At 32.6% G+C, this 26,666-nt stretch overlaps 1 long non-coding RNA gene across 2 annotated transcripts; it reads left to right on the forward strand.

Annotated features, from left to right (window-relative positions):
- Positions 1–9,678: 9,678 nt before the first annotated feature.
- LOC108870477 lies at positions 9,679–17,841 on the forward strand. 2 transcript variants are annotated; one of them, XR_004458176.1, is made up of 6 exons: positions 9,679–12,108; positions 12,183–12,222; positions 12,332–15,566; positions 15,705–15,893; positions 15,977–16,724; positions 16,841–17,841. It is a non-coding gene; the product is annotated as an uncharacterized LOC108870477 (long non-coding RNA). The 2 variants fall into 2 exon arrangements; XR_004458175.1 differs by having other exon boundaries at positions 15,977–16,103; positions 16,339–17,841.
- Positions 17,842–26,666: the final 8,825 nt, after the last annotated feature.

A 26,666-nucleotide genomic window follows, 5' to 3' on the forward strand; every position in this document is an offset into this window, starting at 1 on the left:
TCGGTGCAGATTGAGGTAGACTCCGTTGAAACCAAAACCAGAAGCCTCTCAGGGAAGCTCATAACTGGACAAGACAGAGAAGAATACACTTGTAATGAAGCACATGAGGTGACCAAGATCAAGCATAGGCGGTACAATCCTCCCTAAAACCGGCCACCGGACACAGGCAACCTCAGTAGATAAGCGAAGACGTGGAAGCTGGCAGGAGGTTGATTTAATATATACTAGAGTTTGACACGCGCCTTCGCGCGGGTGCTGTTTTCATTTATGTATAAATGTTACCCCCCCCCCCCCTCCCCCCCCCTCCTATTTCATTATAAGTGTCGTTTAAACTTTTTGAGCACAAATTTAAAAAAAAAAGGTTAAATGTTCTAAATTACTCCTATTTAATACATGATTTTGTTTGATTTTAATTATTAACTAGCTAAGAGTAAAAACTGGAAAAAAAATATTTAATAATTGTTTTGAAAATGTCAAAACGATACTTAATATGAAACGGAGAGAATAAAGATTAGTTCTAAGATTAGATCTAGAATTTCATATTCTATGGTTTCTCCTTCTCTTGGTAGTTTAGAAAACAAAACTTTGATGTTTTTTGATTGATAATATGTTAGAGCTTCTCCATCTAGTGTAACAACACTTCTGTCCCCTACTTTGATTGTGTCTTCTAAATCTATTTAAAAATTCTTATGCATTGTTTACATAGTTCAACCTGTCAATAAAATAAAATAAATATATTAAATAAAATATTATAAATACCAAAATTATTGAAGGAAAATGTATGATAATGTTGTTCTTGAGTATCTGTAAGTGTTGTTAATAATGACACCGAATATTTACCTTGGTTGAAGTGACAAAAGTAACAAACAAATAGCCAATCAAGACGGCCCGTAATGAAGCTTTTATTTTCGATGATTACGTTTGTTTCTTCTTTAGTATTTTTCTTTTCTTTCTTCTGTAAAACAATTTTTTGTCATCTAGCATCTTCATTAGATATCATAAAAGTATAAACATGTTTAAGGGTAGTCGTAGTACAAAGGTGGTAAATTCATGTTGCACAAAAAGAGGTGAAAAATTCATAAAGCCAAACGACAATGTTCATGTTTTTTTGGTAGACGCTGCCGCAGCCTTCGGCGTCAAAGAAAATACAAAGGAAACAGTTTCTGTTTAGGTAATCCTCATTTAATTGATGTCGCCGCATTTTGTAAAAAACAACTGCAGTCCTGTTCGTTAAACGAACGCTGCCGCAGCGACTACATATCAAAATTTAGAAGGAAAAAAGGGTATCCAAAGAGAAAGAGAGAAGAACAGGTGACGCCGCGTTTCTGATTTCAGTCGCAGAGAGGAGAGAGAAATGAGGAACAATGGTCGCTACTTTTTTTGACGTCAGCGGCAACACCGGAAAGCTTCGTTTTTTTGACGCTGCGTCTCTTGTTTTCATTTCATTTAATCAACTTATGAACAAATCTCAGACGCAGATATCGAACGCAGCGTTCGTTAAACGAACAGGACTTGCATCCTCCATTTTCTCCGATGCTAGATTTTACAGCGTCACAGTTCTCGTTAATTTTAGGTTGCATCACATATCTCGTCTTATTCTATAAACAACGAAAGAAAGTATTCATTCACGATGAAGTGTATTTTTAAAGACGCCCGACGCTGCGGTAGCGTCTACCAAAAGAACACGGCTAATAAGAAGCTTAAATTAACCCAACCCATTTTCAAAAGATAAGGTTGAGTAATTTGTCAACACCAGCGCAACATGTGTATGTCGCTTGGCTGGCTCAACGAACGGTGCCGGAAGTCATCGATGGTGCTGGAAATTTTTACAGGAAACTTCATGCTTTCCCAATCAGGATTCTGGCATGTCCTCCTTTTATCATCTGAAGATTCTTTTGCAGATGTAGTTTGAGAGGGAAAGCAAGAATTTTAGATTCTTCACTGGGTTTGGCTACCAGTCAGCTTTGATTCTCAGCCGTGATTCTATGACCATATTGTGACAACCCGTCCTGTATATCCCATGTGGCCATGCAGAACATGGACTCTAACCCCTCACTTATAAGCTCAGATCGGAAATATAAAACAAACCAAAAAAAGTAAAGTTTGAACTCTTTCTCTCTAAAGGATCTCAAGGAGAGAAGAAAGAGAGAGTGTGTTTCTTTTTCCACTGTCATAGAAATTTTCTATAACATATTTATGTTTTGATAATAGTTTAGGAACATTGAGATTTTTGCTTTTATGTTTTACCTTTTTTAGGAAACAAAAGATTCCAATCTTTTTTTTGGTCAAACAGATTGCAATCTTTTAAGTTAGCTAAATATTAGGCAATATTGATTTAACAAATATGATTTATAAAGAAACTGATGTTTATTATGGTTTTTTTGTAAATTAATTTATTTAAATTAATTATATTTAACAGAGGAAAAAGAATGGCATTAGATGTAACTAAAAGGTTATTTTAAGGGTTAATTTATATTTATACTTCAGTTTTAGTAGATTAAATATATTTAAATGATTTCTTTTAGAAAAATATGAGTCAATCGAATTTTAAAATTATTAATCTTTAGGATGATGAAACCATACAAATCTTCTTATTTTTTTCTCAAAAAACACATTATTTATTTTCCCAGAAATCAAAATCCTTTAGAAGTAAAATGATACAAATATATATCAGAGGCTCCTATCCATTTAACCTTTGGAAAAAGAATCAGATGAAACTAAGCGAGAAAACTGTAAGGCTCAAATTTGTTTGCAGATAAAAATGCCTTTATCAGTAGGTCATGAGCCCATGAGTAATATAAACCCTTAGCTACTGAATATACGAAAAACATAAAACTTTTCTATCAATTGATTTTCGTTTTCAAAAGCCATTTTTAAAAGGAAAATTGGATTCAATAACAAAAAAAAAAACATAATTCACTATCTAACTAAAATCTCATCCTCTCTCCTCTTTTATCTTCTTACTAGGTGATAATCCGCGCCTTGCGCGGAATGAGATTATTAATTATGTTACTTATAAGATAAGAAGATATTAGGTCTATTTAATGTAGACATCGATTTGGTTCTACATTGAATTTTTTAGACTTTTCATTTGACACAACTTATGTGTAGTGGTTTAGGATATATGAGTCATTATCATAGAATGTCTATTTAGTTTGAACTTATTTTTTGGGCAAAAAAAAGGATTGGAACCATCATAAAAGCACCGGAGATTAATGATGAAGAATGTTGTAGCATACACATTTCTTATATAAGGGATGACAAACACACATTTAAAGGACCACCATAGCTTAAATTACGCAAAACTATAAATATTTAGAACCATCAAAAAATTAATTGCTGCTTAACTAAATTTTGAAACACAAACGGCAAACCAGAGGATTTACCCGGATTAATATGATCACGTTTAAAGTCTTACAATCTTCTTCCACATAGATTTAAAAGGTTCCAAACCAGAGATGGAGCTGAAAGAGGCTATTGAGAATCTTATAGATCCACTTCAGACCTATCGGTTTCACACCTGCCGGCTTCTTGACGAGCTTCCAGATCTTGTTTTCGATGATAGATTCGATTTCTACCTTCATTGCATCGATCCAAGTTTGTATCACTACAGCTTCGATGTAAGTTTCTGGTTCACCATCGATGGTGAGCAAGAGTCTACCACCTTCAACTTCAGCGAGTAGGATGTAATCATCAAACCGCTTTGGTTTTCTGATGTTACGACCATATCTTGATGTTACATGCTGGTCTTGGTTTGCATCGTTGTTCTCTGCTACTTGCTCTTGTTCACCTGCTGCGTCTACAGCTTCTTCTTCTTCATTATTGTTTTGCTCTTCGTGGTGTTGGTGATTTTGATGCTCATCACCATCTCCTTCTTTTGTAACATCAATATGAGAAAGCTTGAATGATCCTGGTTCTTCGTCTACGTTTGTTGATAGTGTGGACCAATCCCAACTTTTGTTCTCGTCAAAGATTACATCTCTACTAACAACTATCTTCTTCACGACCAGATCATAGAGCCTGTAAGATTTTGAGCCGGGCTCTGTGCCTAGGTTGATCACCATCCTTGATCGATCATCCAGCTTCTTGAGATGAGGATTGTTGATTTTTGTAAAAACTACACATCCAAAGACCCTTAGATGCTCAATGTTCGGTTTCTTAACATACAAGCCTTCGTATGGAGTCTTGTTTTCCAAAGCCTTTGTAGCAATGCGGTTTATGAGATACGTTGAATGAAGTACTGCTTCTTCCCATAGCTGATTAGGTATCTTCATAGCTTTCATCAAAGTTCTAGTCATCTCCATTAATGTTTTGTTTCTTCTCTCAACCACACCGTTTTGTTGCGGTGTATACGGTGCAGTGAGATGTCTAGTTACACCGTTTTCTTCACAAAAACGAATAAACTCAGAAGATGTGAACTCTCCTCCTCTATTGGTGCAAAAAATCTTGAGTTTTAGCTTCGTTTGATTCTCCACGTACTCCTTGAACTTTTTGAACCGATTGAACGCTTCACTCTTCTCTCTTAGCAGCATCGTCCACATATATCTTGAGTAATCATCAATTAAGACGAATACATATATATTGTTTGCTGGTGTTGATGGTGATATCGGACCGCACAAGTCACCATGCACTAACTCCAATGCGTGTGATGCTCGATACTTTGCTTTAGGCGGGAAAGACTTTCGAGTTTGCTTCCCAACTAAGTAGGCGCTGCACACATCTTTTCGTGTATCACCTGAGGCATCCCTACTACCATCTCCTTGTCTACCATATTCTTCATGACTCCAAAGTTCATATGTCCTAGCTGTGCATGCCACGTCCATGTAACATTAGTTTCTTGTATTTGAAGACACTTCGGATATTCAACCTCCATTGGCGTCTTGTACAATCGGTTTGGTTGCCTAACCATGGAGTTTTAAACGAATGTATAACCATAAAGATAAGTCAACTTTGGTAACATAAGTAACCAAATCAATTCTTTTAATCCTTTTCGCATATACCAAAAATCGGGATGTTACATATCCATCAAAGAGTAGCCAAGACCGGCGAGACCAAGTTTGGTTCTTGTGTTAGCATTGTCACTTTGCAGAACCATCTCGTTGCTTTTGTTAGTTCTTGTCTTTGAAATCTGATGTACCTACTCTGTTTATATTTGGTTATGTAAAGTCCTTTACGTAAATTTGTAGCAATACTTAGAGCGTTTATGCTAATGAGTCTTTCTCTTTTTTGTTCTATTTTCATTGTCTTCCTATTAAACAAGATAACAAAAAGTCTAAGATAAAAGAGTAATATAAGTTTTTATTATTGTTTTAAGTGATTGTGAAGATTAATAAGAAAATCTCTATGTTTACTCTTTGATCTATGTTTTTTCCTAACTCACAAGTAGTATATGGCGTATAAGGAAATAGAAAAAAAAACTTACCATTTACCATTATTACAAACTATTCAGTTTAAAAAACTTATTCTTAGTAATTATACAGAAGATTTATTTTCTTAAAAAAATATTAATAGTCAAACAAAACAAAAGGAGAGAAATAGGTTAAACTATTTTGTATTACGTAGAATATGGAAATTTCTAAACACATATACAATAGGCATAAATTTGATTTATTGGACTCAAAATAAGATTCTGTATTGTAGTTAAAATCGGAAGCAGATAAATTACGTGTTAAATAAAACGTTTATTCAGTGCTATTTGCACGCCTCGAGTTAACTTATGCCTTGCACCCAGCATTACATTCTGCTAAGCTCTTGAAACTAAGTGTCTTGCGTGGCGAGGCAATGTGACAGGTAGCACAACTGCGATTTTTGTCATTAGTGTCGCAATTGACTGGTACGCAAAATCCCGCATTAGCACCTTGGCCATCGACAACTATATAAACAAAAAAGCAACAACAATATCACTTGGATATCATGATGTGATTGCAAGGATAATATTGATATATGATGAGAAAAGGGAAACTAGTATAAACACATACATTCATGAAGTGGAAATAACGCAATCAGAATGACGCAAAAAATAGCAAGATGTGATGAAGACATATCGTTCTTCGTGATATTATTACGATAAAGAAACAGACGTTTATTAGAATTTTTATTTTTTGATTTACTAGTTTGATGGTTGTAATTTCTATTTAAGATCATGATTAATTTATAGATAGAACAATCTAATTAGTAATGCATGTCTTGCATGGTAATCCTTAAAAATTGATTAGATTTGTTTGACTGGTTTTTTTTTTCTAATTAGTGTGTGGTTATCATATTTGTGTTCAACTCTTTTTTTCCTTATTAAGTTGGTTATAGAAATTTTCAAACTATTGTGTGGTAATCATATTCAAAAATATATCTATACTATTAAAGCGGAATCTCTACTAGGATTTTGCCCTCATATTTTTTGAGTTATTTACATTCTTATGCCATTTCCTTTGAAGAAAAAAAAACTCTAAATTAACTTTGCCATATATGGCTCAACCAATGAGATACTCCCATCTTAAATCCAGGCATAAATTCCACATTTTTGTAAAGACCCATTGTTGGTTTTGTTATGAGGTATCATATAATTGTGTTGGAAATGCAACAAAATCGTTTGGTTTAAAAAAGTTCTTTTTGGAAGTTATTTAAAAAAAAATTGGTGTGAGTATTTATTTCTTCTTGTCAAAATAGGTATTTATTTTTTTGTATTTAGAGTGGCGGTTGTATTTATATATTTTTAAATTGTGTTGATTTTGTTTATAATATATAAATACATGTAGCTATATAATGACTTCTATTTATATTATTGTATATATAATTTTGTATTTAATTACATTTTGAGGTGCTTTATTTTTTTTTTCCAAGGTATGTTTTATTTCTAAATGATTTTAAAAATAAATCATGTACAATTATATCATTCTTATTTTAATCAAAAACAACAAACAATATGACAATAAATTTTTTTAATGATATCATTGTTTATTGGTAAATTTAAAAATTCTGATAATAGTATTTGTTGTTCGAAATATCTATTTTAAATTTTTTTTTTAATTGAATGTTAAACTGAATTCAAAGAAGAAATAACCTTGTTACATCAAGTGTTACCTTGCTAATAAAACCCTATCTCCTTCTACTATAACTAACTCCCAAAGTAAAATCGAAAAGCTCAAAACCAATGATAAAAAAACAAACTTCAAATTCTGGTACTAAACCAATAGATCATCCCTCCCTCCAAATCTTTATCCTTTCTCCTCTGAATGATAGTGAGCTTGTTTCTTATCCCTTTGTCTATCAAACTTGCCAAAATATTCACATGAGAGGGGCTCTCCCCATGCCGCCTTCGATTTCTTTCCCTCCAGATTGTGTGAATAGCAAGTTGAAACATGTACTTAATAACAAAAGACTTCACTTTACTCCCCTGCGGCCTTATCATGATCCTCATTATCCTCTCCCATTGATTTGTATACTTGTGTAGCAACACCCCTTCCATCATCTGTTTCCAAAGGATCATTGCATAAGACACAAGATCTGTCCACCAACCCACTCCAATGCCTCATGCGATCTCCTGTTGCAGGCCTCCCCTTCATTGCAACCCAAGTAATGAAAGAGTGCTTCGATGTGACATGCTTGAACCAAATCTCTTTGTACCAATTTCAAGCAATATACTCTTTTCTAATCACCTTCCATGTTTCACTCGTTGAGAAGTTCATTTTGTATTGTCATGTCCCATTCTTCCATAAGGAAACATCTTCTTCATTAACAAAGTTTGCCTTATACCTCGCAATCTCATCTTCTACTTTATTCAAGATATGAACCCGATGATGCTGTCTTCTTTGCTTCCTACTCACATCAACGGTTGCATTTATAGGAATTCCCATATCAATATAGTTTCCTTCCCTCAGCATATCCTGAAGACAACCCAGTGGCGACCAAGCTTAATGCAAGAAAGATGTTTTCCTACCATTTCTTATATCTACTCGGTACAAGCTCTTACCAATATCTCTACACTTGAGAATTTTTTTCCACATCCAAGAACCTAATTGAATGTTCTCCTTAGCCGTCCATAGTGAACCTTTTCTAATAAGGTATATATTTATCCAATTAACCCATACCAAATTAGAAAAGAGAATCCTCCAGATTAGCTTCAGACAACTTACCAGGTTTATTTCTTTTAATGATCGCATCCCCAAACCTACATCCTGCTTCATCTTACATACATCCTTCCATGATATTTTCACTTTCCTACCATTTAGATCAGGACCTGACCATAAGAAACCTGTAAACGCCAAACCCTAAAAAATTGCCACTAAAATACTATTACTTGGTTATTTCACATCTTTTCGTTCTTGTAATCCTTAAAACATTTTTTAATACATCATAAGCCAGTATCGTAACGCAATGAGTTTTTTTTTCTTCAAAACAGTAATGAAATTACAGTAAACGCATTGTTCCTCAGGCACATCGAATCAGTGATGTGCAGACATGCAGTCGATGGTTTTACTTTGATTCAGGTGCAGGCCCGGTCCTAAAAAATTCAGGGCTGGAAGCCAACAATAAAATATGGGCCTATTTTTAAAAAATATTATAAATAAAAATGTGTATTGTGACCTAAGACATTCGAACTCTTAACATCAAAGAGACTACTTTGATGATCTTACCAACTAGACTATTGGAGATATATGAAAAATGAGGGCCGTAATTATAAATATATTTTCTAGGGCCGGAAGCTGCAGCTTCTAAAGCTTGTACTCAGGGCCGATACTGTTCAGGTGATAATTCAGAATACTTAATGTGTGGTGGTTTTACGGTAAGGAAAATTATCCAATAAGATCCTTTCACGTGTTCGGTTTACGTATCCAGCTCAGCCTGACTTTTTTAAAAAAATTTGAGCTTTAAAACGAGTCACATGATTAATGTGGTTTCTTTCAGGGCCGGCTGAGTAGGAGAACAAGCGGTGCGACCATCCCGGATCCAACCGTGTCATCTCGTATATTAATAGTTAAGGGGCTAAATTTTTTTATAAATCTATATTTTTATATAAAAAATTATAAATACAATAAATAAAATTGAAAAAGATATAAAATTATTTGATATGTATATAGTTGTATTTTCATCATAAATTATGCAAAATATTACTAATTACATTTTAAAAATATTTTAAATATTATCTGAATATAAATCTTAAAAAATTAAAAACATTTTTTATTCTAGAGCCCATAACATGTGGAGACAAATCCTCTCATACCCCTATATCTCATAACACAATCTCAAAATGACTCTTTTGTTCTTTTAATTTTATATGTCAAACGAAAAATCATAAAATTAAAATGGAAACGTTAATATTTTTTATTTAATTTATAGAATTTGATAAAAATATGAATGGTGATCAGGGAACAGCGATGAATAATGCATTCCCTAACGTTCCTGAAAAAAATCACTATTCACAAGGAATAATAATTCTCTCTCATTCCCTTTCATTCATTTTTTTTTGTAGAGAATTAAAGAACAAAAGTATTCCTTGTTAAAAGTGATAAGGAACAACCATTCCTTTTCATTCCTGCTATTTTATTCTCGAACATTCCTTTTTAATCTGTTCCTCTTGTTTCCCGAATGGTCAACAGTCAGACCCTTAATCTAACCATTGAAGCAAATAAGTTTGTTTAGCTTGGAGAGCGATGATTATAACCTCTAGCTTAAAACATATATATATATATATATATATATATATATATATATATATAAGTTTGTTTAGCTTGGAGAGCGATGATTATAACCTCTAGCTTAAAACATGTATATATATATATATATATATATAGTGAATAATTTGGTCATATTACATATATGAGTTAGATATTTTTAATTATTAGTGGGATCATTGATTTTACTTTGCTTTTAATAGAATCTTTAGTTACATGAGTGGGATAGGAAAACAAAAGATGCCATCGTATATATAGTAGCCGTAATTCCTTTTGCATTGTTTACCATACTATGTCAAAATATTACCTTCAATTTTTAATAAAGGTAACAACAATAAATTTATGACATACGTCGCAAAGGATCTATTGAAACTTTAGCCTTATTCAAGTAAGTATAAGATCTCTGCTATATTAAAAATCTTTGATTGAAATATTTGATTGAATTTTTGTTACTATATATATATAGTTATTTATTTATTTAGACTACAACAGGAATAATAGATAGCTTGGGTTAGATAATTATAGTAAAATAAAAAATATAGTCTAAAGAGTTCTTAATGTTCACCAGGTTCATTATGCAAACAGAAAATATACATATATTTAACGGACCATTACTATTCGAATGTAGCTTAGATTATTTATACTGTCAGAACTAACACACATATTGATCTAGCTATAGGTCTAGAACAATTTTATATTGAATATGCATGTGTCTTTAGAAGATAACATGATACCAAATAGTTGCTGTAGACGAATGTTAATCTAGCTGATATTCTAGTGATCTAGAAAAAATAGTTGACGTCAGTCAAATGTTCACACAAAATGATTATACATTGAGTGAAAAAAAAACCAACCAAATATATGATTTAATATCTCTTGAGGTTCGACTATCCTCAAGAACAATAGCAGAAACTACTGAATTGGATGAAATGTATGACACAACCATCTTCCAGTATGCAAACGTAGTTAATGTAAACCAAACTTGATCTAGCTAATATTGTAGACGAATGTTGACACATAATGAACTCCTGTGAGATGAATGTTTATATAATGTGTTTAAATATCACAGACTGTGAAGAGCCTCTGCTTCTCCTCCAGAGCAGTTGCAGAGGTTTCCAAAATTAGATGTAAGCATGTATGTTTCAGCAACCGTCGATGGAATGGTCAAAGCTTGAGAGCTTACTACTCTGCAGAGAAGGATATTCTTCTGTTCTTGTTTGATTGACCGTCTATCACTTGGGCAAGGCCAGAGAGGTCAGAACTACATCAAAGTTTTGCGAAGGATATGTTGTTGTGTGATAATCAAATAAAAAGAGTTGTTTACAGTACTGATCACAAGTAAATTATTTTGACAAAGAAACAAACAGATTCTCCTCCAGAAACTTAGCAGATAGTATAAACAATCTTATTGCCTATGGCTCAGAAGAAACTATCTGATTTAAACTTCAATCTTTACCAAAGATATTAATACGAAATAATTCCAATGAATAGATAACCAGAGAGAACAATATCAATGACAACAAACTGTTTTTTTTTTTGGTTTATTTGTGCAAAATGCACAATGAATAAGCATTTTCTGATCAAAAGTCCACAAGTACATCTCATGCAGGTACTTGCCGACCATGTAGGGCTTAACAGAGTGTTCACCAGTCATTTCTCCTTCTCAAACCTCAAATTTCAGAACTTTCTTCTTCGTTGCAGAAGATTGTGAACACCTTTTCATAACCTTCCGGCCTCCACTTTGATAGAACCATCTTCAAGCAAACGGGGAGGATGGAAGTTCTTGAGTTGCAATGGAGCGGCCTTTATTGCCGTATCGTAACCCATAACTTTCCAAAATTTTGAAAGTTCAAAAACTTTGGCTTCTTCACGAGGAATACGTGAAACATGAAAGACTGTATCCACGATGTAAAATGTTTACGTATGTCGTTTGTTGTAGCTTTTAATCAAAAAAGGAAACAAAATTTTGAGGTGCTCTATTAAAGCGACACGTCAGCGTAAGTTTTTTAAATGAGTTTGAGAGCGACAAGTGGCGAAAGAAGTGTGAATGCATTAAAGTCAATGCATGTCTTTTAATATATAAGAGCAGGTCCATCGGGAAGTTCAAGACAAGGTTCTAAAGAAAAAAGAGAAAAAAATAAATGAAAAATGCAATAGATAGAACCAGTGTCTAATTAAGAGAATTTAGAGTTGGTAAAAACCCCATACGTGGCGGCTTGGTACTGGCTTGTACCTTTCACACACGAAGGGAAAAAAAATTGTGCTTCTTTCGTCATTCTGTTCTTCAATATTGTCGAAGTTCTGTTGTTGATCGATTTTGTCTCTCTCTTTCTTCGATAAAGGATCTTCCTGGGCTCAAACCTGATCCATTCAAAGGTTCTCAGTGGGATGGTTTAGGGTTCTTCGTTCAGTACTTGTGGGTTTTTGGAATCTTTTCGCGGTAAGTTTTAAATCGAATCCAAATTGAAATTTCGTTTAAAGCAAGCGGTTATAACGTTTTTAACTTTGTTACAGTTAATCTCCGGTGGAATTGCGGCGGGGACGTATAACGAAGGTGCGACGGATTTTAAGGAGACGCCTAGTTTGGAGTAGTTTCGGTTCAGTGTTATGTAAAAGCCATATTTTAAGTTGTTCATGAGCTTCTTTTGTTCATAATTTTACAGAATCAAAGCGAAAGGTGCAACTTGAGCCTATGGAGTCATAGTGACTACCATTGGAAAGTCAATGGTGTTTTGCAACAGTTGAGAAAGTTAGGATCTTGTTTAGAGTCAATGTTGTTAACTTTCGTGGTGTTGGTATGGAGGAAAATGACGTTGGATCAGAGCCTGGAGCTGAAGCCTTTGGTGATCACCAAGTCGCTTGTGGCTAAGGACGAGGATGTGGATTTGGGGTCTGGGATGGGTAGAGTCTCTATCTTCTTTGGTACTCAGACTGGAACCGCTGAAGGGTTTGCTAAGGTACTCATTATGGGTAAAAGACTAGCTAGTTGTTATGATTTTGTTGTTGTTGACTTGGATGTGGCTTCTGTTTTATCAAAACATTCTTAAAGTATCTTTACATTGTACGTTCTGAGTTACGTAGGTCTTAAAGAAATTCTTGTTTTCTTTTTTACATTGTATTAGCAATATGGTTTACAGTTTAGTTTTTGGTGTCTCTCTCAGCTAGAAGCAAGCGAATCAAGATCATCGTTGCTAGCGGTATCAGCCTCTGTGTGTTTATAATCTTAGTGCTTGCAGCATTTGTGTGTTGGAGATACAGATTCAAACAAAATGGTGAGACTCTTTTGTCTCTCTTTTGTTGTCTATTCATACGTAGATGTATGGCCAATTCTTAGATGTGTTTCCATGTTTTTTTTATAAGTTAAAACTATGACTATAAGCTATGAACAACCACATTGTGCTTCTCTCTTATTTTTCTCTGCAGTTTAAAATTAAAAAGAAAAATTAATTTTTAAGAACCTCAAAAGGGTTCTGCCATTGGACCTTCACAAATTTAATTACCTTACAAGAAGTTCTAAACTTCATAAAGTACAAAAATTACAATTAAACTAATCATTAGAACCCATTATGGGTTCTAACCAATGGAGATGGTCTAAGGGATCTTTGTCTTCCTCTTTCTCTCAAAATCTAATTTTCTATTTTTTTTTTTGTTATTCTACCAATAAGCCCTTTTTAAAAACTATGGACGACTGGCTAGGGGCGGAGCTAGTGCATGGACAATAGGGGCATGTGCACCCTTAATATTATGGATATTATGCATTTAGTAAGCAAAATTACAAAAAAATAGCTAGGAAAATGGTTAGACTGATGTTGTGCACCCACAGATGTCTCAAGTTCGTTATCCCTATTGGCATTTATTTTAATTTGTATCAGATGTGCACCCATAGGAACTTTGTTCTAGCTTCGCCCCTGTGACTGGCCGAGGTCCTAAATAATCTCCAAGAGTTTTCTGGATGGAGGTTAAACCATGGTACCATTTCACTTGGGCAAGCAATGGCCAATGGTAACTTCTAAAACTTGAATTGAACTGATCACTATCGACTTACGTATTGTTCCACAAATTTTTCTCTTACCACCAGGTACCACTGCTTGGTTAATACAACACCCATTTTCTTTTGCATTTACTTAGTTACCATTTTACATTCCCTTATACCGGTTTTGATTTATTTGTTTGCTATTTGTATTTTGATATAACAACATTTGAGCGAAGTTTCTGAAATTAGAGTTATTATTCCTAAATCTCATTGAGATTTTGATATAAGCAAGAAGCATATTAACTATTAAGTATTACGTAGCATCGATTGAGATTTTGATATAAGCAAGAAGCATATTAACTCAGAGATGAGCTGAAGGAATTTTCCACTCCGGTAAACAATCTCACTTGCTCTAAGGTACATTTAGCCACTGGCTCCAACTATTTTTTGACTTCATCACCATTAGCAGACACACAATCTGCTCCAACTGTAGCTGATATTATGGAAGAAATTCCATCCCCTGTTATTGTCCTCGAGGCCAACTTGGTTTCACCGGACAATTCTTTGGTCCCTCTATACTCTCCTGCACATGGCAGTCCTTCTGTTACGGCATGTAATGAGCAAGATGATGAGAGAGGATATATGAGTGATGCTACGGCAAACCTCAACATGTCACGAGGTGGAAGGCCAATAAAACCAGTCCAAAAGTTTCAAGATATGGAATGGAAAACAGTAAGAGGAAAGGGTAAAAGGGGTCGTCGAGGCCGTGGAAACTACCCTCCATCCTCTTAGTAGTTTCATTTCTCTCTTGTTTCATTAAGCTTATGAATCATAAGTCTTCTCCTATGTAAGCTAATGCTTGGTTGAATATGAGGCATGTCTCATCATACTTTTTCAAACTTTATGGTTGTTTCAACCATACATTGTATGTTTTTTAGTATTTTAATTTGAAAGCCTTTTTACAAAAAAAAAAAAGGAAGCATATTAACTACTCCCTCTGTTCTTTAATCTTTATATATAAAGTTGGCTTATCTGCCCTCTCAGGCGTCCACATCACTCTGGAGGGGCTTTGTTGCCACGTGGCTACCAGTTTTTTAGTTTTTTTGTTCGTTTGTTTTTTTATAGTTTCTGGGCTTACATCATTTATTCAAGTGGACTTAATGAAATCATGATAGGATCCCAAAAGTCACGGCCTCCATCTTCAAGAATTACGACATCCCAAATATATTGTGAAATGCAATTGCTCTCTGCTTTTACAGCTTCCAGTTACGAGAGGAAGTTCTAAGAAGATGATCAGAGGAAGAAAGTCGAAGGCTTTAGTCAACTCGGCGCAAACCCAATATCAATATGACTGAGTTGCTATTTTCACTTTTTATCTCAGGTTATGAAATGATTGAGTTTTTTTTTTCGTAGAATGCATCGAGATATTATGTGATCTACTGTTCGAAATTGAGTTCATTGTTTAAACAGATGTGCACCTTTAGGGATCGTATTTGGGAATGTGATTAGTCAGTAGTTTTTTCAAATAAAATGATCGTATGTAGAAGATTTGTTTTCTTTCTTATTTTTCTTTGCTGTGTTGCAGTTCTGTTTTTTTAAATGCAGATTTAGTTGTAGTGAGGTCGGGAGATTATAAAAAGATATACACATATGGCAAAATAATGAGAATTTTTTGAAAACAGCTTCGACTGCTGAGAAGGACAATGGTGAATGATGATACTGCCGTGGATAATTAGATGACACTTTCTCCACTTCAGTGTTTCTGATTCCAGCTTCTTTATTAAGCTTCACTTTTTTCTCTTCCGGTGCAGTCCACAAGAGTGTCTGGTGGAGTACCAATTGAAATGCAGCTTGGTCTACTGTCTCCTCTATATTTGAGGAAGCTCTTTGAACTCATGGGAACTACATACATTAAGCTGGGCCAGGTAACTCGTGTTGATTAAATAAATGTATAGCTAGAAACATGTGAAATGCATGTCTAACGTAAGCGTAGTTATTATATTGCTATTTGTCATTAAATTTTCATTCGGCACCTTCATTTCAATACTTTTTTGAATTCATAGTTTATAGCATCTGCGCCAACTTTTTCCCCACCAGAAAATGTCAGAAGATTTTCAGAACCCTTCAACAAAGCTCCTCCAGTTCCGTTTGAAGAAGTTCATAAAATTTTGCAAGAGGAACTTGGTAGACCCAGAGACAGCGTATACGAATATGTTGACCCTACACAACTTGCATCAGCCTCAATAGCACAAGTATGTTCTTCTGCTTCTTTTTTTTAATCTGAATCCATTGTGTCTATGTACTCTTCTCTACTTAAAAGAATCATCATGACCAGGTCCATGAACCATGGCGCAAGGCTTAGAGGTTAACAAGTGGATGTCGTGATTAAGGTCTTGAAGCCTGGAATAAAATATTTCTTAGTAGCAGATTTGAACTTTATCAACGATGTTGCCCGTATACTGGTATGATCTCAAGTAGCTGTTGAGAATCACGTCTCTTCTGTTTTAATATAGAGTTAATGCCAAGTTATTCTCTAAACGTATATCCTTACTCTTGCTTAGAAATTCCGGAAGTGTTTTCGTTACAACCATATGATCAGAGTTTTGATGTTTTGTTATCTTTTTTTTTTGTTGGTCTCTATCATATCTAACGACAGCTCTTTTTTCTTTTGTTGGTATTTTTTCTGCCTGATTTCAGCTCTATACGCTCATAAATGGCTTGAGTTCAAGCTTCTAGACACTGTTACAGTTTGCACGCCACCAAGTTGTTAAGGTATCTTCTCCTTCTTTGTGTGATTTTCAACTTTTTCTAAAACTAATATGCATCCCTATAATGCACATGAGGTATGTCTTATGAATATATCATTGGTCTTAGTCCAAGTGATTTAGTTTGTTTAGATGTCTAAGCTTATATACGTATCTCCATGACCAAAAATCAGGTATGTTCTTAATTCTATTTTCTCCAGAAAAATGAGACCACTCAAAATTGTCTCTTGAGTTGTCTTGATCTTGATTCTTTTATTTTCCAGGAAACATCATGGTTTTTTATGCCATGACTCAAACCGAGACTGTCAGACGAAAAAGGTTTAAATAAAGACCTTCTGGCTCTGGCTTTTGTTGTGTGTAGGAGTAAAAGCACCTCCAAGATTAGGAGATACAAGGATCCTCATTAAACAAACTATTTACTATCACTGGAGCAGCAAGAAGAGAAAGAAGAAGAGCTTTTAAGGATTAAAGATGTTAGAGCTGGTGAAGAGGACGCTGCAACCAGTGACAAGATCAACGAACAGAGAAGCAGAATAACAAACCTGATATAGAGTTCCTGAACAGCAAGATGATCTTTGCAAACTTTCGGTGTATTGTGTGCTTTGGCTTCCGCTTTGAGTAAAATATGTATATGTTTCACAAGATTGAGTATTCAAAGATATTGATATATGTAGAGAGCTCAAAGAAATCTTAGGGCTGGTCAAGAGAGAGGTACAGTGTCCACAATAATATATGATCATCTCGATAAATAGTTTGCTTGATTATCAAATTGTATCTTAGAAAACTGCAACAGTCGGGTTTTTATATATTGACTTACAACTACACTTATGTTTCACAACCAGCTAAACATAACGCAAACTTACACTGCATGTTTTTAGAAATTAACATCGATTCTATAAATGGACAGACCCAACACATAAGAAACTCATACAGACAATGTAACAAATGGGCCCACGTGAATTTAGTGAAAGGAAGAAAACTAAAATTACCTCACCAACACAATTAGCCCCCAATACTGCTACCAAGCTAACATGCATAGCCTAATTTCATAATAATAATCCCATTTCTTTCGTCTCACCTCCTTCACAGATTCAAGCTTACTAGCATACAAAGCACTTTATATGCTACACCCAATAAATCTACAACCCACACATAATACAAATATTAAAACCATACAACCAACCCTGAAGATATATAAACACAATACATGTTTTACGTTCACTAATACAAACACAGAGAAACCACATATTATATAACAAACAACATCCCGCGGGTGTAGGAGTTAAATGGATCAAAAAAAGAATTTTGAACTCATTAAAGAATAAAACATACGAACCACCATCGAACGTATCAAAAAAATAATTTTACACTCATTAAATAAAATATACGAACCCGGCGCGTAGCGCCGGAATACCACTAGTATTACATATTCTAGAAAAAATATTTGTTTTAAAAGATCTATTTTTTACATTTCCAAGACATGTTTTATTAATTAATTGTAAATTTCAAAAAACTTAATTGCACTTACTGAATTGTTATTGGTTTAAAATTATGAAACAAAGATAAACACAAAAAAATATGCAAATTTAATTTATTTTATTAAAATGTGTGAAAAATCTAGAATATGTAACATTAAAAAACAGAGGGAATATTAAGTATTACGTAGCATCGACATCAAATATATTATATATGTATGTATGTGCAGGGGCGGAGCTACATAAGGTAAGTAGGGGGCAGTTGCCCCCATAAATTTTAAAATTTCCTTTAAATGGTAAGAAAATTTGATTGCCCCCACTGAAAAATATTTATTGCCCCCTATAACACAATCAATTCGAAAAAATCAGTTTAATTTCTCCATTATTTCTGTTTTTAAACACCATTTAATACATTTTTGTTACCATTATCATGTTTCCTTATCTGATTTGCAAACATTATCATGTTTAATTAAACCATTATTTCCATTTTATATAAAGAAAACGATTTTCTTTCTTCAACAATAATTTGCTTGATGGTTTTAGTAAACATCAAATAAATATTTAGTATTTCCATCACTTTAAGTCTCATAATTTTTGTAAGAAACCCTCTTTTATAATCTAAATATATGTATTTTTAACACAAGTATATGTATTTGTATTTGTCATACCATGTGAAAAACATATTTTCATTGTTAGAATTTTTTATTATTATTTTTTTATAATAAGCAACACTTGAAAAAAATTGTTTTACATATAAACTATATGGTAATGAATTTATATAATTGACAAAATTGCATTTATAAAATAATTTAATAATTTAATAATAATTTTATTATTGTTATTTGCCCCCAATGAATTGTTTTGTTGGCCCTGCTGTGTGCCTTTTTAAACGTTTGGATGCATCTCGAATGGTTTTTAGTTCACCAAATTGAGATATAAATGATTGAAATTTTGCAAAAATCTATATGTGTCAGAAGAATGGTTAGTTTTTACAAATTATTTGGAATATATCAAGATTTTGAAAGAAAGTTTCTTCAGTTCAGATCATTCAAGTACCAAAAACACAAATTTAAAGACGGATAGTCTAGTACGCAATGCCAAAAAACAATTGTTTTATGTTATTTACATAGATCCGAAACCGTCGATTTGGTTTAAAGAACCAGTATGAATCTGTTTAAGTTGATGAAAAAAAAAAAAATCTATACGTGTCAGTATCATATTGTAAATTTATCTCATTTCGAACACATCTATAGTATAGCACATGATTGGACCAGGAGTTTCACGTTGCCCACAAACACATGCTAAGATAAGCACAACAACACCGAGCTGTGGTCGGGAAACGCTTGGAGATTGCGTGAACAAATTGTTATCATGAAATAACCACGGAAACGGATTTTCATTTAAGTGGAAAATAACAAGAAATTATGAAAACGATATATTAGGTGAGAATTAACTTGTAAATGCAAGGTACAATTTGCATTTGGTAATCGATGCAATGCATAAGTACGTTTATCCAAGATTTAGACAAAACTTTAGACGGTCAAAATTGTAGCTAGGAACTTAAAAGAATTAAAATATGTCATTTTTTCAAGATTGAAAAGATATGAATACGTCAGAGAGAATATGTATCTTACTTGTATTAAATACGCAATAGAGAATGAACCTAATTTACTTGTTCACTAGATCTTTTTGTTTAACACTGAATATATTATGCTATTACAAATTCGGAGAAATATTACAGACGATTCTACAGCCGACAATTCTACCTACCTTATGAAGATTCACGTCTGACAGCATCACCTGAGCCGCCCTATCGGATCCACCCTTGACGATACTCCTTCCGCCATGCTGCAAATCTCTTGTAAGCTGCTTCTCCATTAATTCGCATAATTCCACTTTCTCCGGGAATCGAAACCCAGACATGTTGGTGTAGAAGCATTAATGAACCATTGGTCAAACCACTGGACCAAAGGGGCTTCCACCATTTCACTAGATCTTGATACGCGCTTTGCAAACCGGAAATATTTTATGATGAAAAATTCTACTAATAACTAAACAAATATTTTTTTAATTGTATAAAATATTTTTGAATTTAAATCAGTGCTTTTAAATTCGACCCCAACCCGTGGTCAAACCGGTTAATCCAGGGATCTAATAATTCGATTTAGGTTTTCTAAAAATATCCATATTTAAAAAAACTACTAAAACCCGAGACTAACCGATTGAACCGATGGATGACCGTATATGTAATATAATTTGATTTAAATTGTTAGATTTTCATAATATGTCACGTTTTAATCCAAATTTCAAAGTTCATTGTTTTGCAATTTTATAAAGTTACGACGTTACTACAAAATTTTGACAGAAAAAATGATAGATATAAAATAATTAAGAACTATAAATATGTCTTGATCATATTACTCCTTTTTATATAGTTTAATTTATTTATTATATTTATTGTACAATGTATAACGTATATATATTATGTAATGGCTATTATTAAATTATTATGTTACTTAAATAAATGATATAACCATTACTTAGGAAATATAAATAAAATAATCCGTTTATTAAATTGATTTATTATTGAATAAAAAAATTTGTAGTATATAAACCAGTAAAAATAAGTTCTATTTATTTTGTTTTTTATAAATTATTTGAATTTTTTCAATCATCTAATTTATCTAAATAGTTGTAAAGAAAATTGTTAGAAATCATTAAAAAGATGAGATCTAATATTTTATATTGTTTGGACACAAGATTAATTATATTTTGTTTGGAAACATGGATAGTAGTATAAAAAATGAGTATATTGTTTGGAAACATTAATAATAGTATAAAGAAGTAAATATCTATCTTATTAAAACTCAAGTCCAAATTAAGTTTATTTGGAAACATAGATATCAATTTTTTAAAAAGTTTGTTTGAAAACATAGATTGTAGTTTTAAAAGAAAAGTTTGTTTGAATATGGATTGTAGTTTTAAAAGAAAAGTTTGTTTGGAAACATGGATTGAAATTTTTTTTTAAAAATGTTTGTTTGGAAACATAGATTGCAGTTTTAAAAAAGAGGTTTGTTTGGCAACATAGATAACAATATATTAAGAAAAAAAGAGTAATAACTTTTATTTTTAAGAAAAATTAGAAGTCCATAATATTATGAGAAACTATCTATCTTTTACCTAATCGGGTTCGGTTCAGGTCTGTTTGGGTTTCAGATTTTTGGAGTCAAAGATTTCAGCTCCATTCGAATATTTCTAAATTTCAGTTCGGGTTCGCTTTGGATTTTTGCGGGTTCGGTTCGAGTTCTGATTTCGGATAACCCATTTAAACCACTTTTAAAATTTCAAAATTTATTATATACTTTAAATTTTTCAAAAACTATAAACAAAATAATATATTAGATATAAATTTGAATAACATATGCCAGAATACCTAAACTTAACATATAAATTAGTTTAGTTCAACTATTTGGATAGAGAATCAATAAGTATTTTTGGTGTTTTAAGTATACTTTTACAGTTTTAGATATTTACTACTGATTCTTTGTATATATTTTCAAGTATTTAAACCAGCTTAAAAATATCATATATATTCTAGATGTTTTTATATACATTAAATTTAAAAATAATTAATATATATATAAGTATATAAATCTATTTCAGATACATTCAGATACCCAAAATACTTCGGTTCGGATCGGTTTCGGTTCTCTAAAAACCAAAATTTTGAACCATTCGGATATTTAATCAATTTTGGTTCGGGTTTGGTGCTACTTTTTTTGGATCGGGATCGTTTCGGTTCTTCAGATTCAAGTATGTTGCCCATCCCTTATATTATTAACATGAAAAATAAATAGAAACATATTTTTGAAAAAATACACTCGCGCAGGTGCGCGGGTTAAAGTCTAGTTAGTGATTATATTTTGGTTTAACTATAAAATAGAAAGGTGTATTTAATTTAAAAACTTACAGAATAAATGTTAGGTCCAATCCAATGTAGAATAAATGTTAGGTCCAATCCAATGTTTCTGTTTTAATAAGATAGATTTACATAAGTTAAATAAGTAAAATCTAGTAAATCTAGTCACTAAGTGAAGTGTCAATTATCTTGAGTAGTTCTCTCAAGAATTAGATTCCTTTCAATCGAAAGTATCTTAATGATTCTTCTGTGACTGGAAATATTTATGTGTTACCAACTTACCATTATTTAAAAACGATGATTTTTTTTATATTTAGAACCATATATATTCTTACGTTTAGATGATGGATCTTATAAGTGGTTTGAACTACATCTATTTTATTAAAACTGAAGTACAAAAAGTTACTTTTCTAATTTTAAGTGATTTCTTACATCATCTTCATTTATTTTTAAACTAATTTTAACCACTTGATTTATTATCTTTTCCAAATAATTTGACAATATTTATTACATAAATGTAAAATAGAAGTTGTCTATTTTCAGTTTTTATTACATCTTTTACATTCTATTTTTAACTATTCATAACCCATGTTCGAAACTACGCTAGGCGCGAGTCGGGCGCTCGACCCGGGCCTAGCGAATTAACAAGAACTCGGAGATTAAACGGTGACTAATCGGGGCGTAATTTTCAGGCTTTCTCTGTGTATGTCGGAATATATAATATATTTGTATACAACATACATTCAATTCTTCTGTCACAGTTGGTAAAGGAGTGGTGTATTGTGCCTTGGACCCGGGTTCGACGCTTGACATTACCATTTTGGAGTGTTTTATTAATTTTTTGTCTTTTAATAAAGGGTACAAGCGTCTTTTCCTAATCATCTTCTTCTTTTAACCTATTATTTTTCTGAGCATCAAGTCGACGGCCGCCATGCTTTTTACTGATTTCTTTTGTTTTCATCATTTTCTTCTTCTTTTATGGATAAATTCATCAAATAACATGTGAAATTACTTAAAAATGAAAGAAGATATGATTTTTCTCCAAGATCCGAGTTTTTTTCCGAATAGCCTATAATCGAGACGGTAAGGGGCCGCCGAACGCTTCTCCGCCGCGGAATCGGCCGCGTTGACCGCGTTTTCGAACATGGTTCATAACTACTTCATTAATTATCTTTATTATCATAATAATTTGAGATTATTTATTTTACGTGTCAACCATAATAATTTTATAGGTTTGAATGCAATTGTTCCATTCCTGATAAAAATTCAAATTGGTTAACTAATAATTTTTTTTTGTTGCTTACATAGTCAGTTAGGCATGAGTATTTACTACTATTTATGTATCTGTTTGGGTATGAATCAGTTCTTTCATGTATCAGGATTTTTTGAGTTTTAAAATTAGGTTCAGCTTGAATATTATAAATTTATGGACGGATTTTAAACCGGATCTTTCGGGATTCGAGTGTGTTCGGTTATAATGTGTAAAAACCTACTAATATCCAAATAGCATATATATTTAAAAATACTATTAAACAATTTTATGAAACGGTAAAACACACATGCACGCCGTGCATGTCAATCTCTAGTACAGTTTAAAAGAAACTACATAATCACGTTGATAGTTAGATAAAGCAAAGTCAAAATATTTTGGAGTAATTTTTTTAGAGTACAGCTATTTTACTCTGAGGGTAGCTGAATATGTACAAATCAGGAAAACTCAGCGTAAAAAACATTTCAGCTGAATATAGCTTAAAATAGCACAAATTATCTCTCCACTTTTGAGGAGAGTAAACATTTATAGTTCAAAAAACAACATAATACCGTTTTGGTTATTCAAATTCAAGTCTTGGAGAATACGTGTGTGAATTGTTAATAGAATACTTTTAAAGAAATTTTTAACAGAATTCAGTTTCAGATTACTTTTATTCATAAAATGGTTATTGTATTTTATGGTTTTTCACTGGTCTTTAGCTGAATTGTGTTTGTATTTTGAGCTTAATGTGATGACTCGTTACAATTAGGTAACGAAGCTTAATATTTTATCTTAAGGGACCGTGCATGAATATGGAGTCAAAAGTATTGTTTGTAAGAAACCAAGAAACTGATAAAGCACCATGCATAGAGATATAAGGGTGGGACAAATGTGGTATCAAAGTATCATAGATGGAAGATTTTCTTATCGTCGCATTATTGTGGCTTTATTCTTTTAATTTTGGAATGACATGTGAGTATGTGACACATCCAAAGTTGGCAATGGCATAGATTCCCAAAACAATCATCCTTTTGTTTTGTTTTTGTAACACTAATCCTTTTGGTTTATACCAAGTTGATGATGAATTGAAATCTCTCAGTTTCTATTTTGTACAGTAAAAACCCCACCTAACCTTTTCTAGAATTTCATATTACCGAATTTATGTGTCATATTACCTTTTTATAAATGACATTGCCGCATTGATACAGTAAAAACCAAGCATGTAAACTGTTTGTTGTGGACATGATCATCAACTGATCACAGCCTTTTTGATGCCATCTACTGATCTACATATTAATTATTTTCGAGTGCTAGTATTTACAGAGTAATTAGGTAAAATAACAAAATAGAGAAACTCATTCTAGATTAAGTAAATAACACAATTAACATTGAGAAAATAACCATATATATTATTACATTATATTAAAAGTAATGGGTTTATGTTACTTGATATACATATTCAAATCAAAATAATAATTTAAAATTAATTTATATCAAAAAGTCATTCAAAAATATTAATATATTCAAAATTTGATATTCCATTCTAGACCACTTGATAATGATTTGATTTACTCATATCCTTTACATATTGGATTATAATTTATCGTATAATTCAAATGAAATAGGAAAATAAATATATAACAAACATATATTATAATATAACACGTTTTCGCAAAGAAAATATCAAGTCTTTAGAATATCCTACAGATCAGTTAGTATAACATATCTGATTCTATTATATAACTACGTACGTGTTGAACTGTCTATGGTTTGGCTATAGGTAGTGGGATTGACCCACATAACCTTAATAATTGCATGTTAAAAATATAAAATAATGAAATATCGATTAGAATCACTAACCCTTTTCCAAAAGGATGGAGAAAGTGTAGAAACGTTTGGAAAGATTAAACCCTAATCATCTCAACTCTCACGAACTTAACTAACCCAATAAACTAGAATCGAATACCAAATAACTACAGAAAAGTAAATTTTGTTTGAGTTCAGAATCTATTATACGAATATGGAAGTATCGAGTGTAAGTAACTAAGTATAGTTCCCTTATTAGTTTTGGAAATATCAAACTCTTGTTAACTGAACTCTGCGAGGAAAAAAGTTACTCAAAAATGTAGCTAAATGATTTGAATAGACAGCCCACATAATCAGCATCCTTTGGTTTCTAGAAGATAATTCAGCTCGAAAATTATCTCGAGAGTTGTCCCATTTTGTTATATATCTTAACTTATATAATTTGTTAGTATTGATGTGGATACATTACTAATTTTGTAGGGCCAATACTAAAGTTTATGAAGAGAGATTCCTAATGTATGGTGAAAAATCATCATGACGTCCACAAAGAGAGAATGCAACTTGTAGTAATATTGTACATTAAATATTTCCTTTACCTTAACCATTGGAGACGATTTATATTTAATTTTTTACCTTTTAAATGTATTTCGAATAATGTTGCTAACATCATTCTAGGGTCGAGGGATCAACTCATCATCAACATGTACAGCTTTGTAATCATTGCTCTTTCCCTAAGTAAAATATCTTCCTTCATCTCGGTGACTATTTAACCTATCAATTCACCTTTATTTAGTCACTTTCGAATATACTAATATTTTTGTTACTTGACAGGGTTCAAATGTTTTTACTTTACAGTTTACACCTCTCGCTTTGCTTGTAGATGCGACCTGAAACATTGTGTATGTTTCTCATTGCAGATCTTACTCTTACAAACATGAGAAACTGAAAATCAAGTCCATCCGGTGCCAAGTACCAAATGATTCAACATGTTATATAAAACATAAGAATGCTGGTTAAGGATAATTGTGATCAGTTGATCATAAAGCCCTAGCTCGACACAAATTACTAAGTCCGAACATGATTTAACAATGTTTTGACAAAGGATTATCGATTATCATTTGTTGCGCAGATCGAGCTGCCATACATAGAATAACATTGGCTTTTTGGGTTACGATTGGTCGTTTGGTTCTAGCCGATTAAACTTATATTAATGTCGTAGTTTATTTTTATTTTTTAGTCAAGTACACAGTGATTCATGAGATTTTTGTCCCCCCCCCCACAACATCTGCAGTCAAATACCCACTAAATCATTGAACATGTGCAAGTTTTCGAACCATGTGATATTGAAATGAGAGTACTAACTAAGATGCTTAACAAGCCACAATGGTCCAAATACTAGAGAACAACATACCATATTAGCCTTGACACCTTGTGTGCAAAAAAGAAAAGAAGAAGATCAGGTTGAGCAATGGATCACAACCATTTCGTACACATAAAAACAACAGATTGATATGTTACCAAGTGTAAAATCTTAAAAACGAAAAGCAATGTGAATGGTAGGTATTTGTATGAATGTTAGGTTTAATGATTAAGAGATCTGTTCAAGGAGAAGAAGGACATGGGCAACCACAAGAAAAGGGTATAAAAGGACAAAACATAGTAATTGAAAGGGTCGACATGGGGAATTACAAAGAAGCTGAAAACCTTGCAACCACATGAAATAAAAAAATGTCATTGTCACAAGATAGTGAAATCACACTGTTGTCTCTTGCGTATGTGTTTGTTTAGATCTGATCATCCACGAAGAA

Source organism: Brassica rapa, chromosome A05 (assembly GCF_000309985.2).
Source record: "Brassica rapa cultivar Chiifu-401-42 chromosome A05, CAAS_Brap_v3.01, whole genome shotgun sequence".
Taxonomy (NCBI): domain Eukaryota; kingdom Viridiplantae; phylum Streptophyta; class Magnoliopsida; order Brassicales; family Brassicaceae; genus Brassica; species Brassica rapa.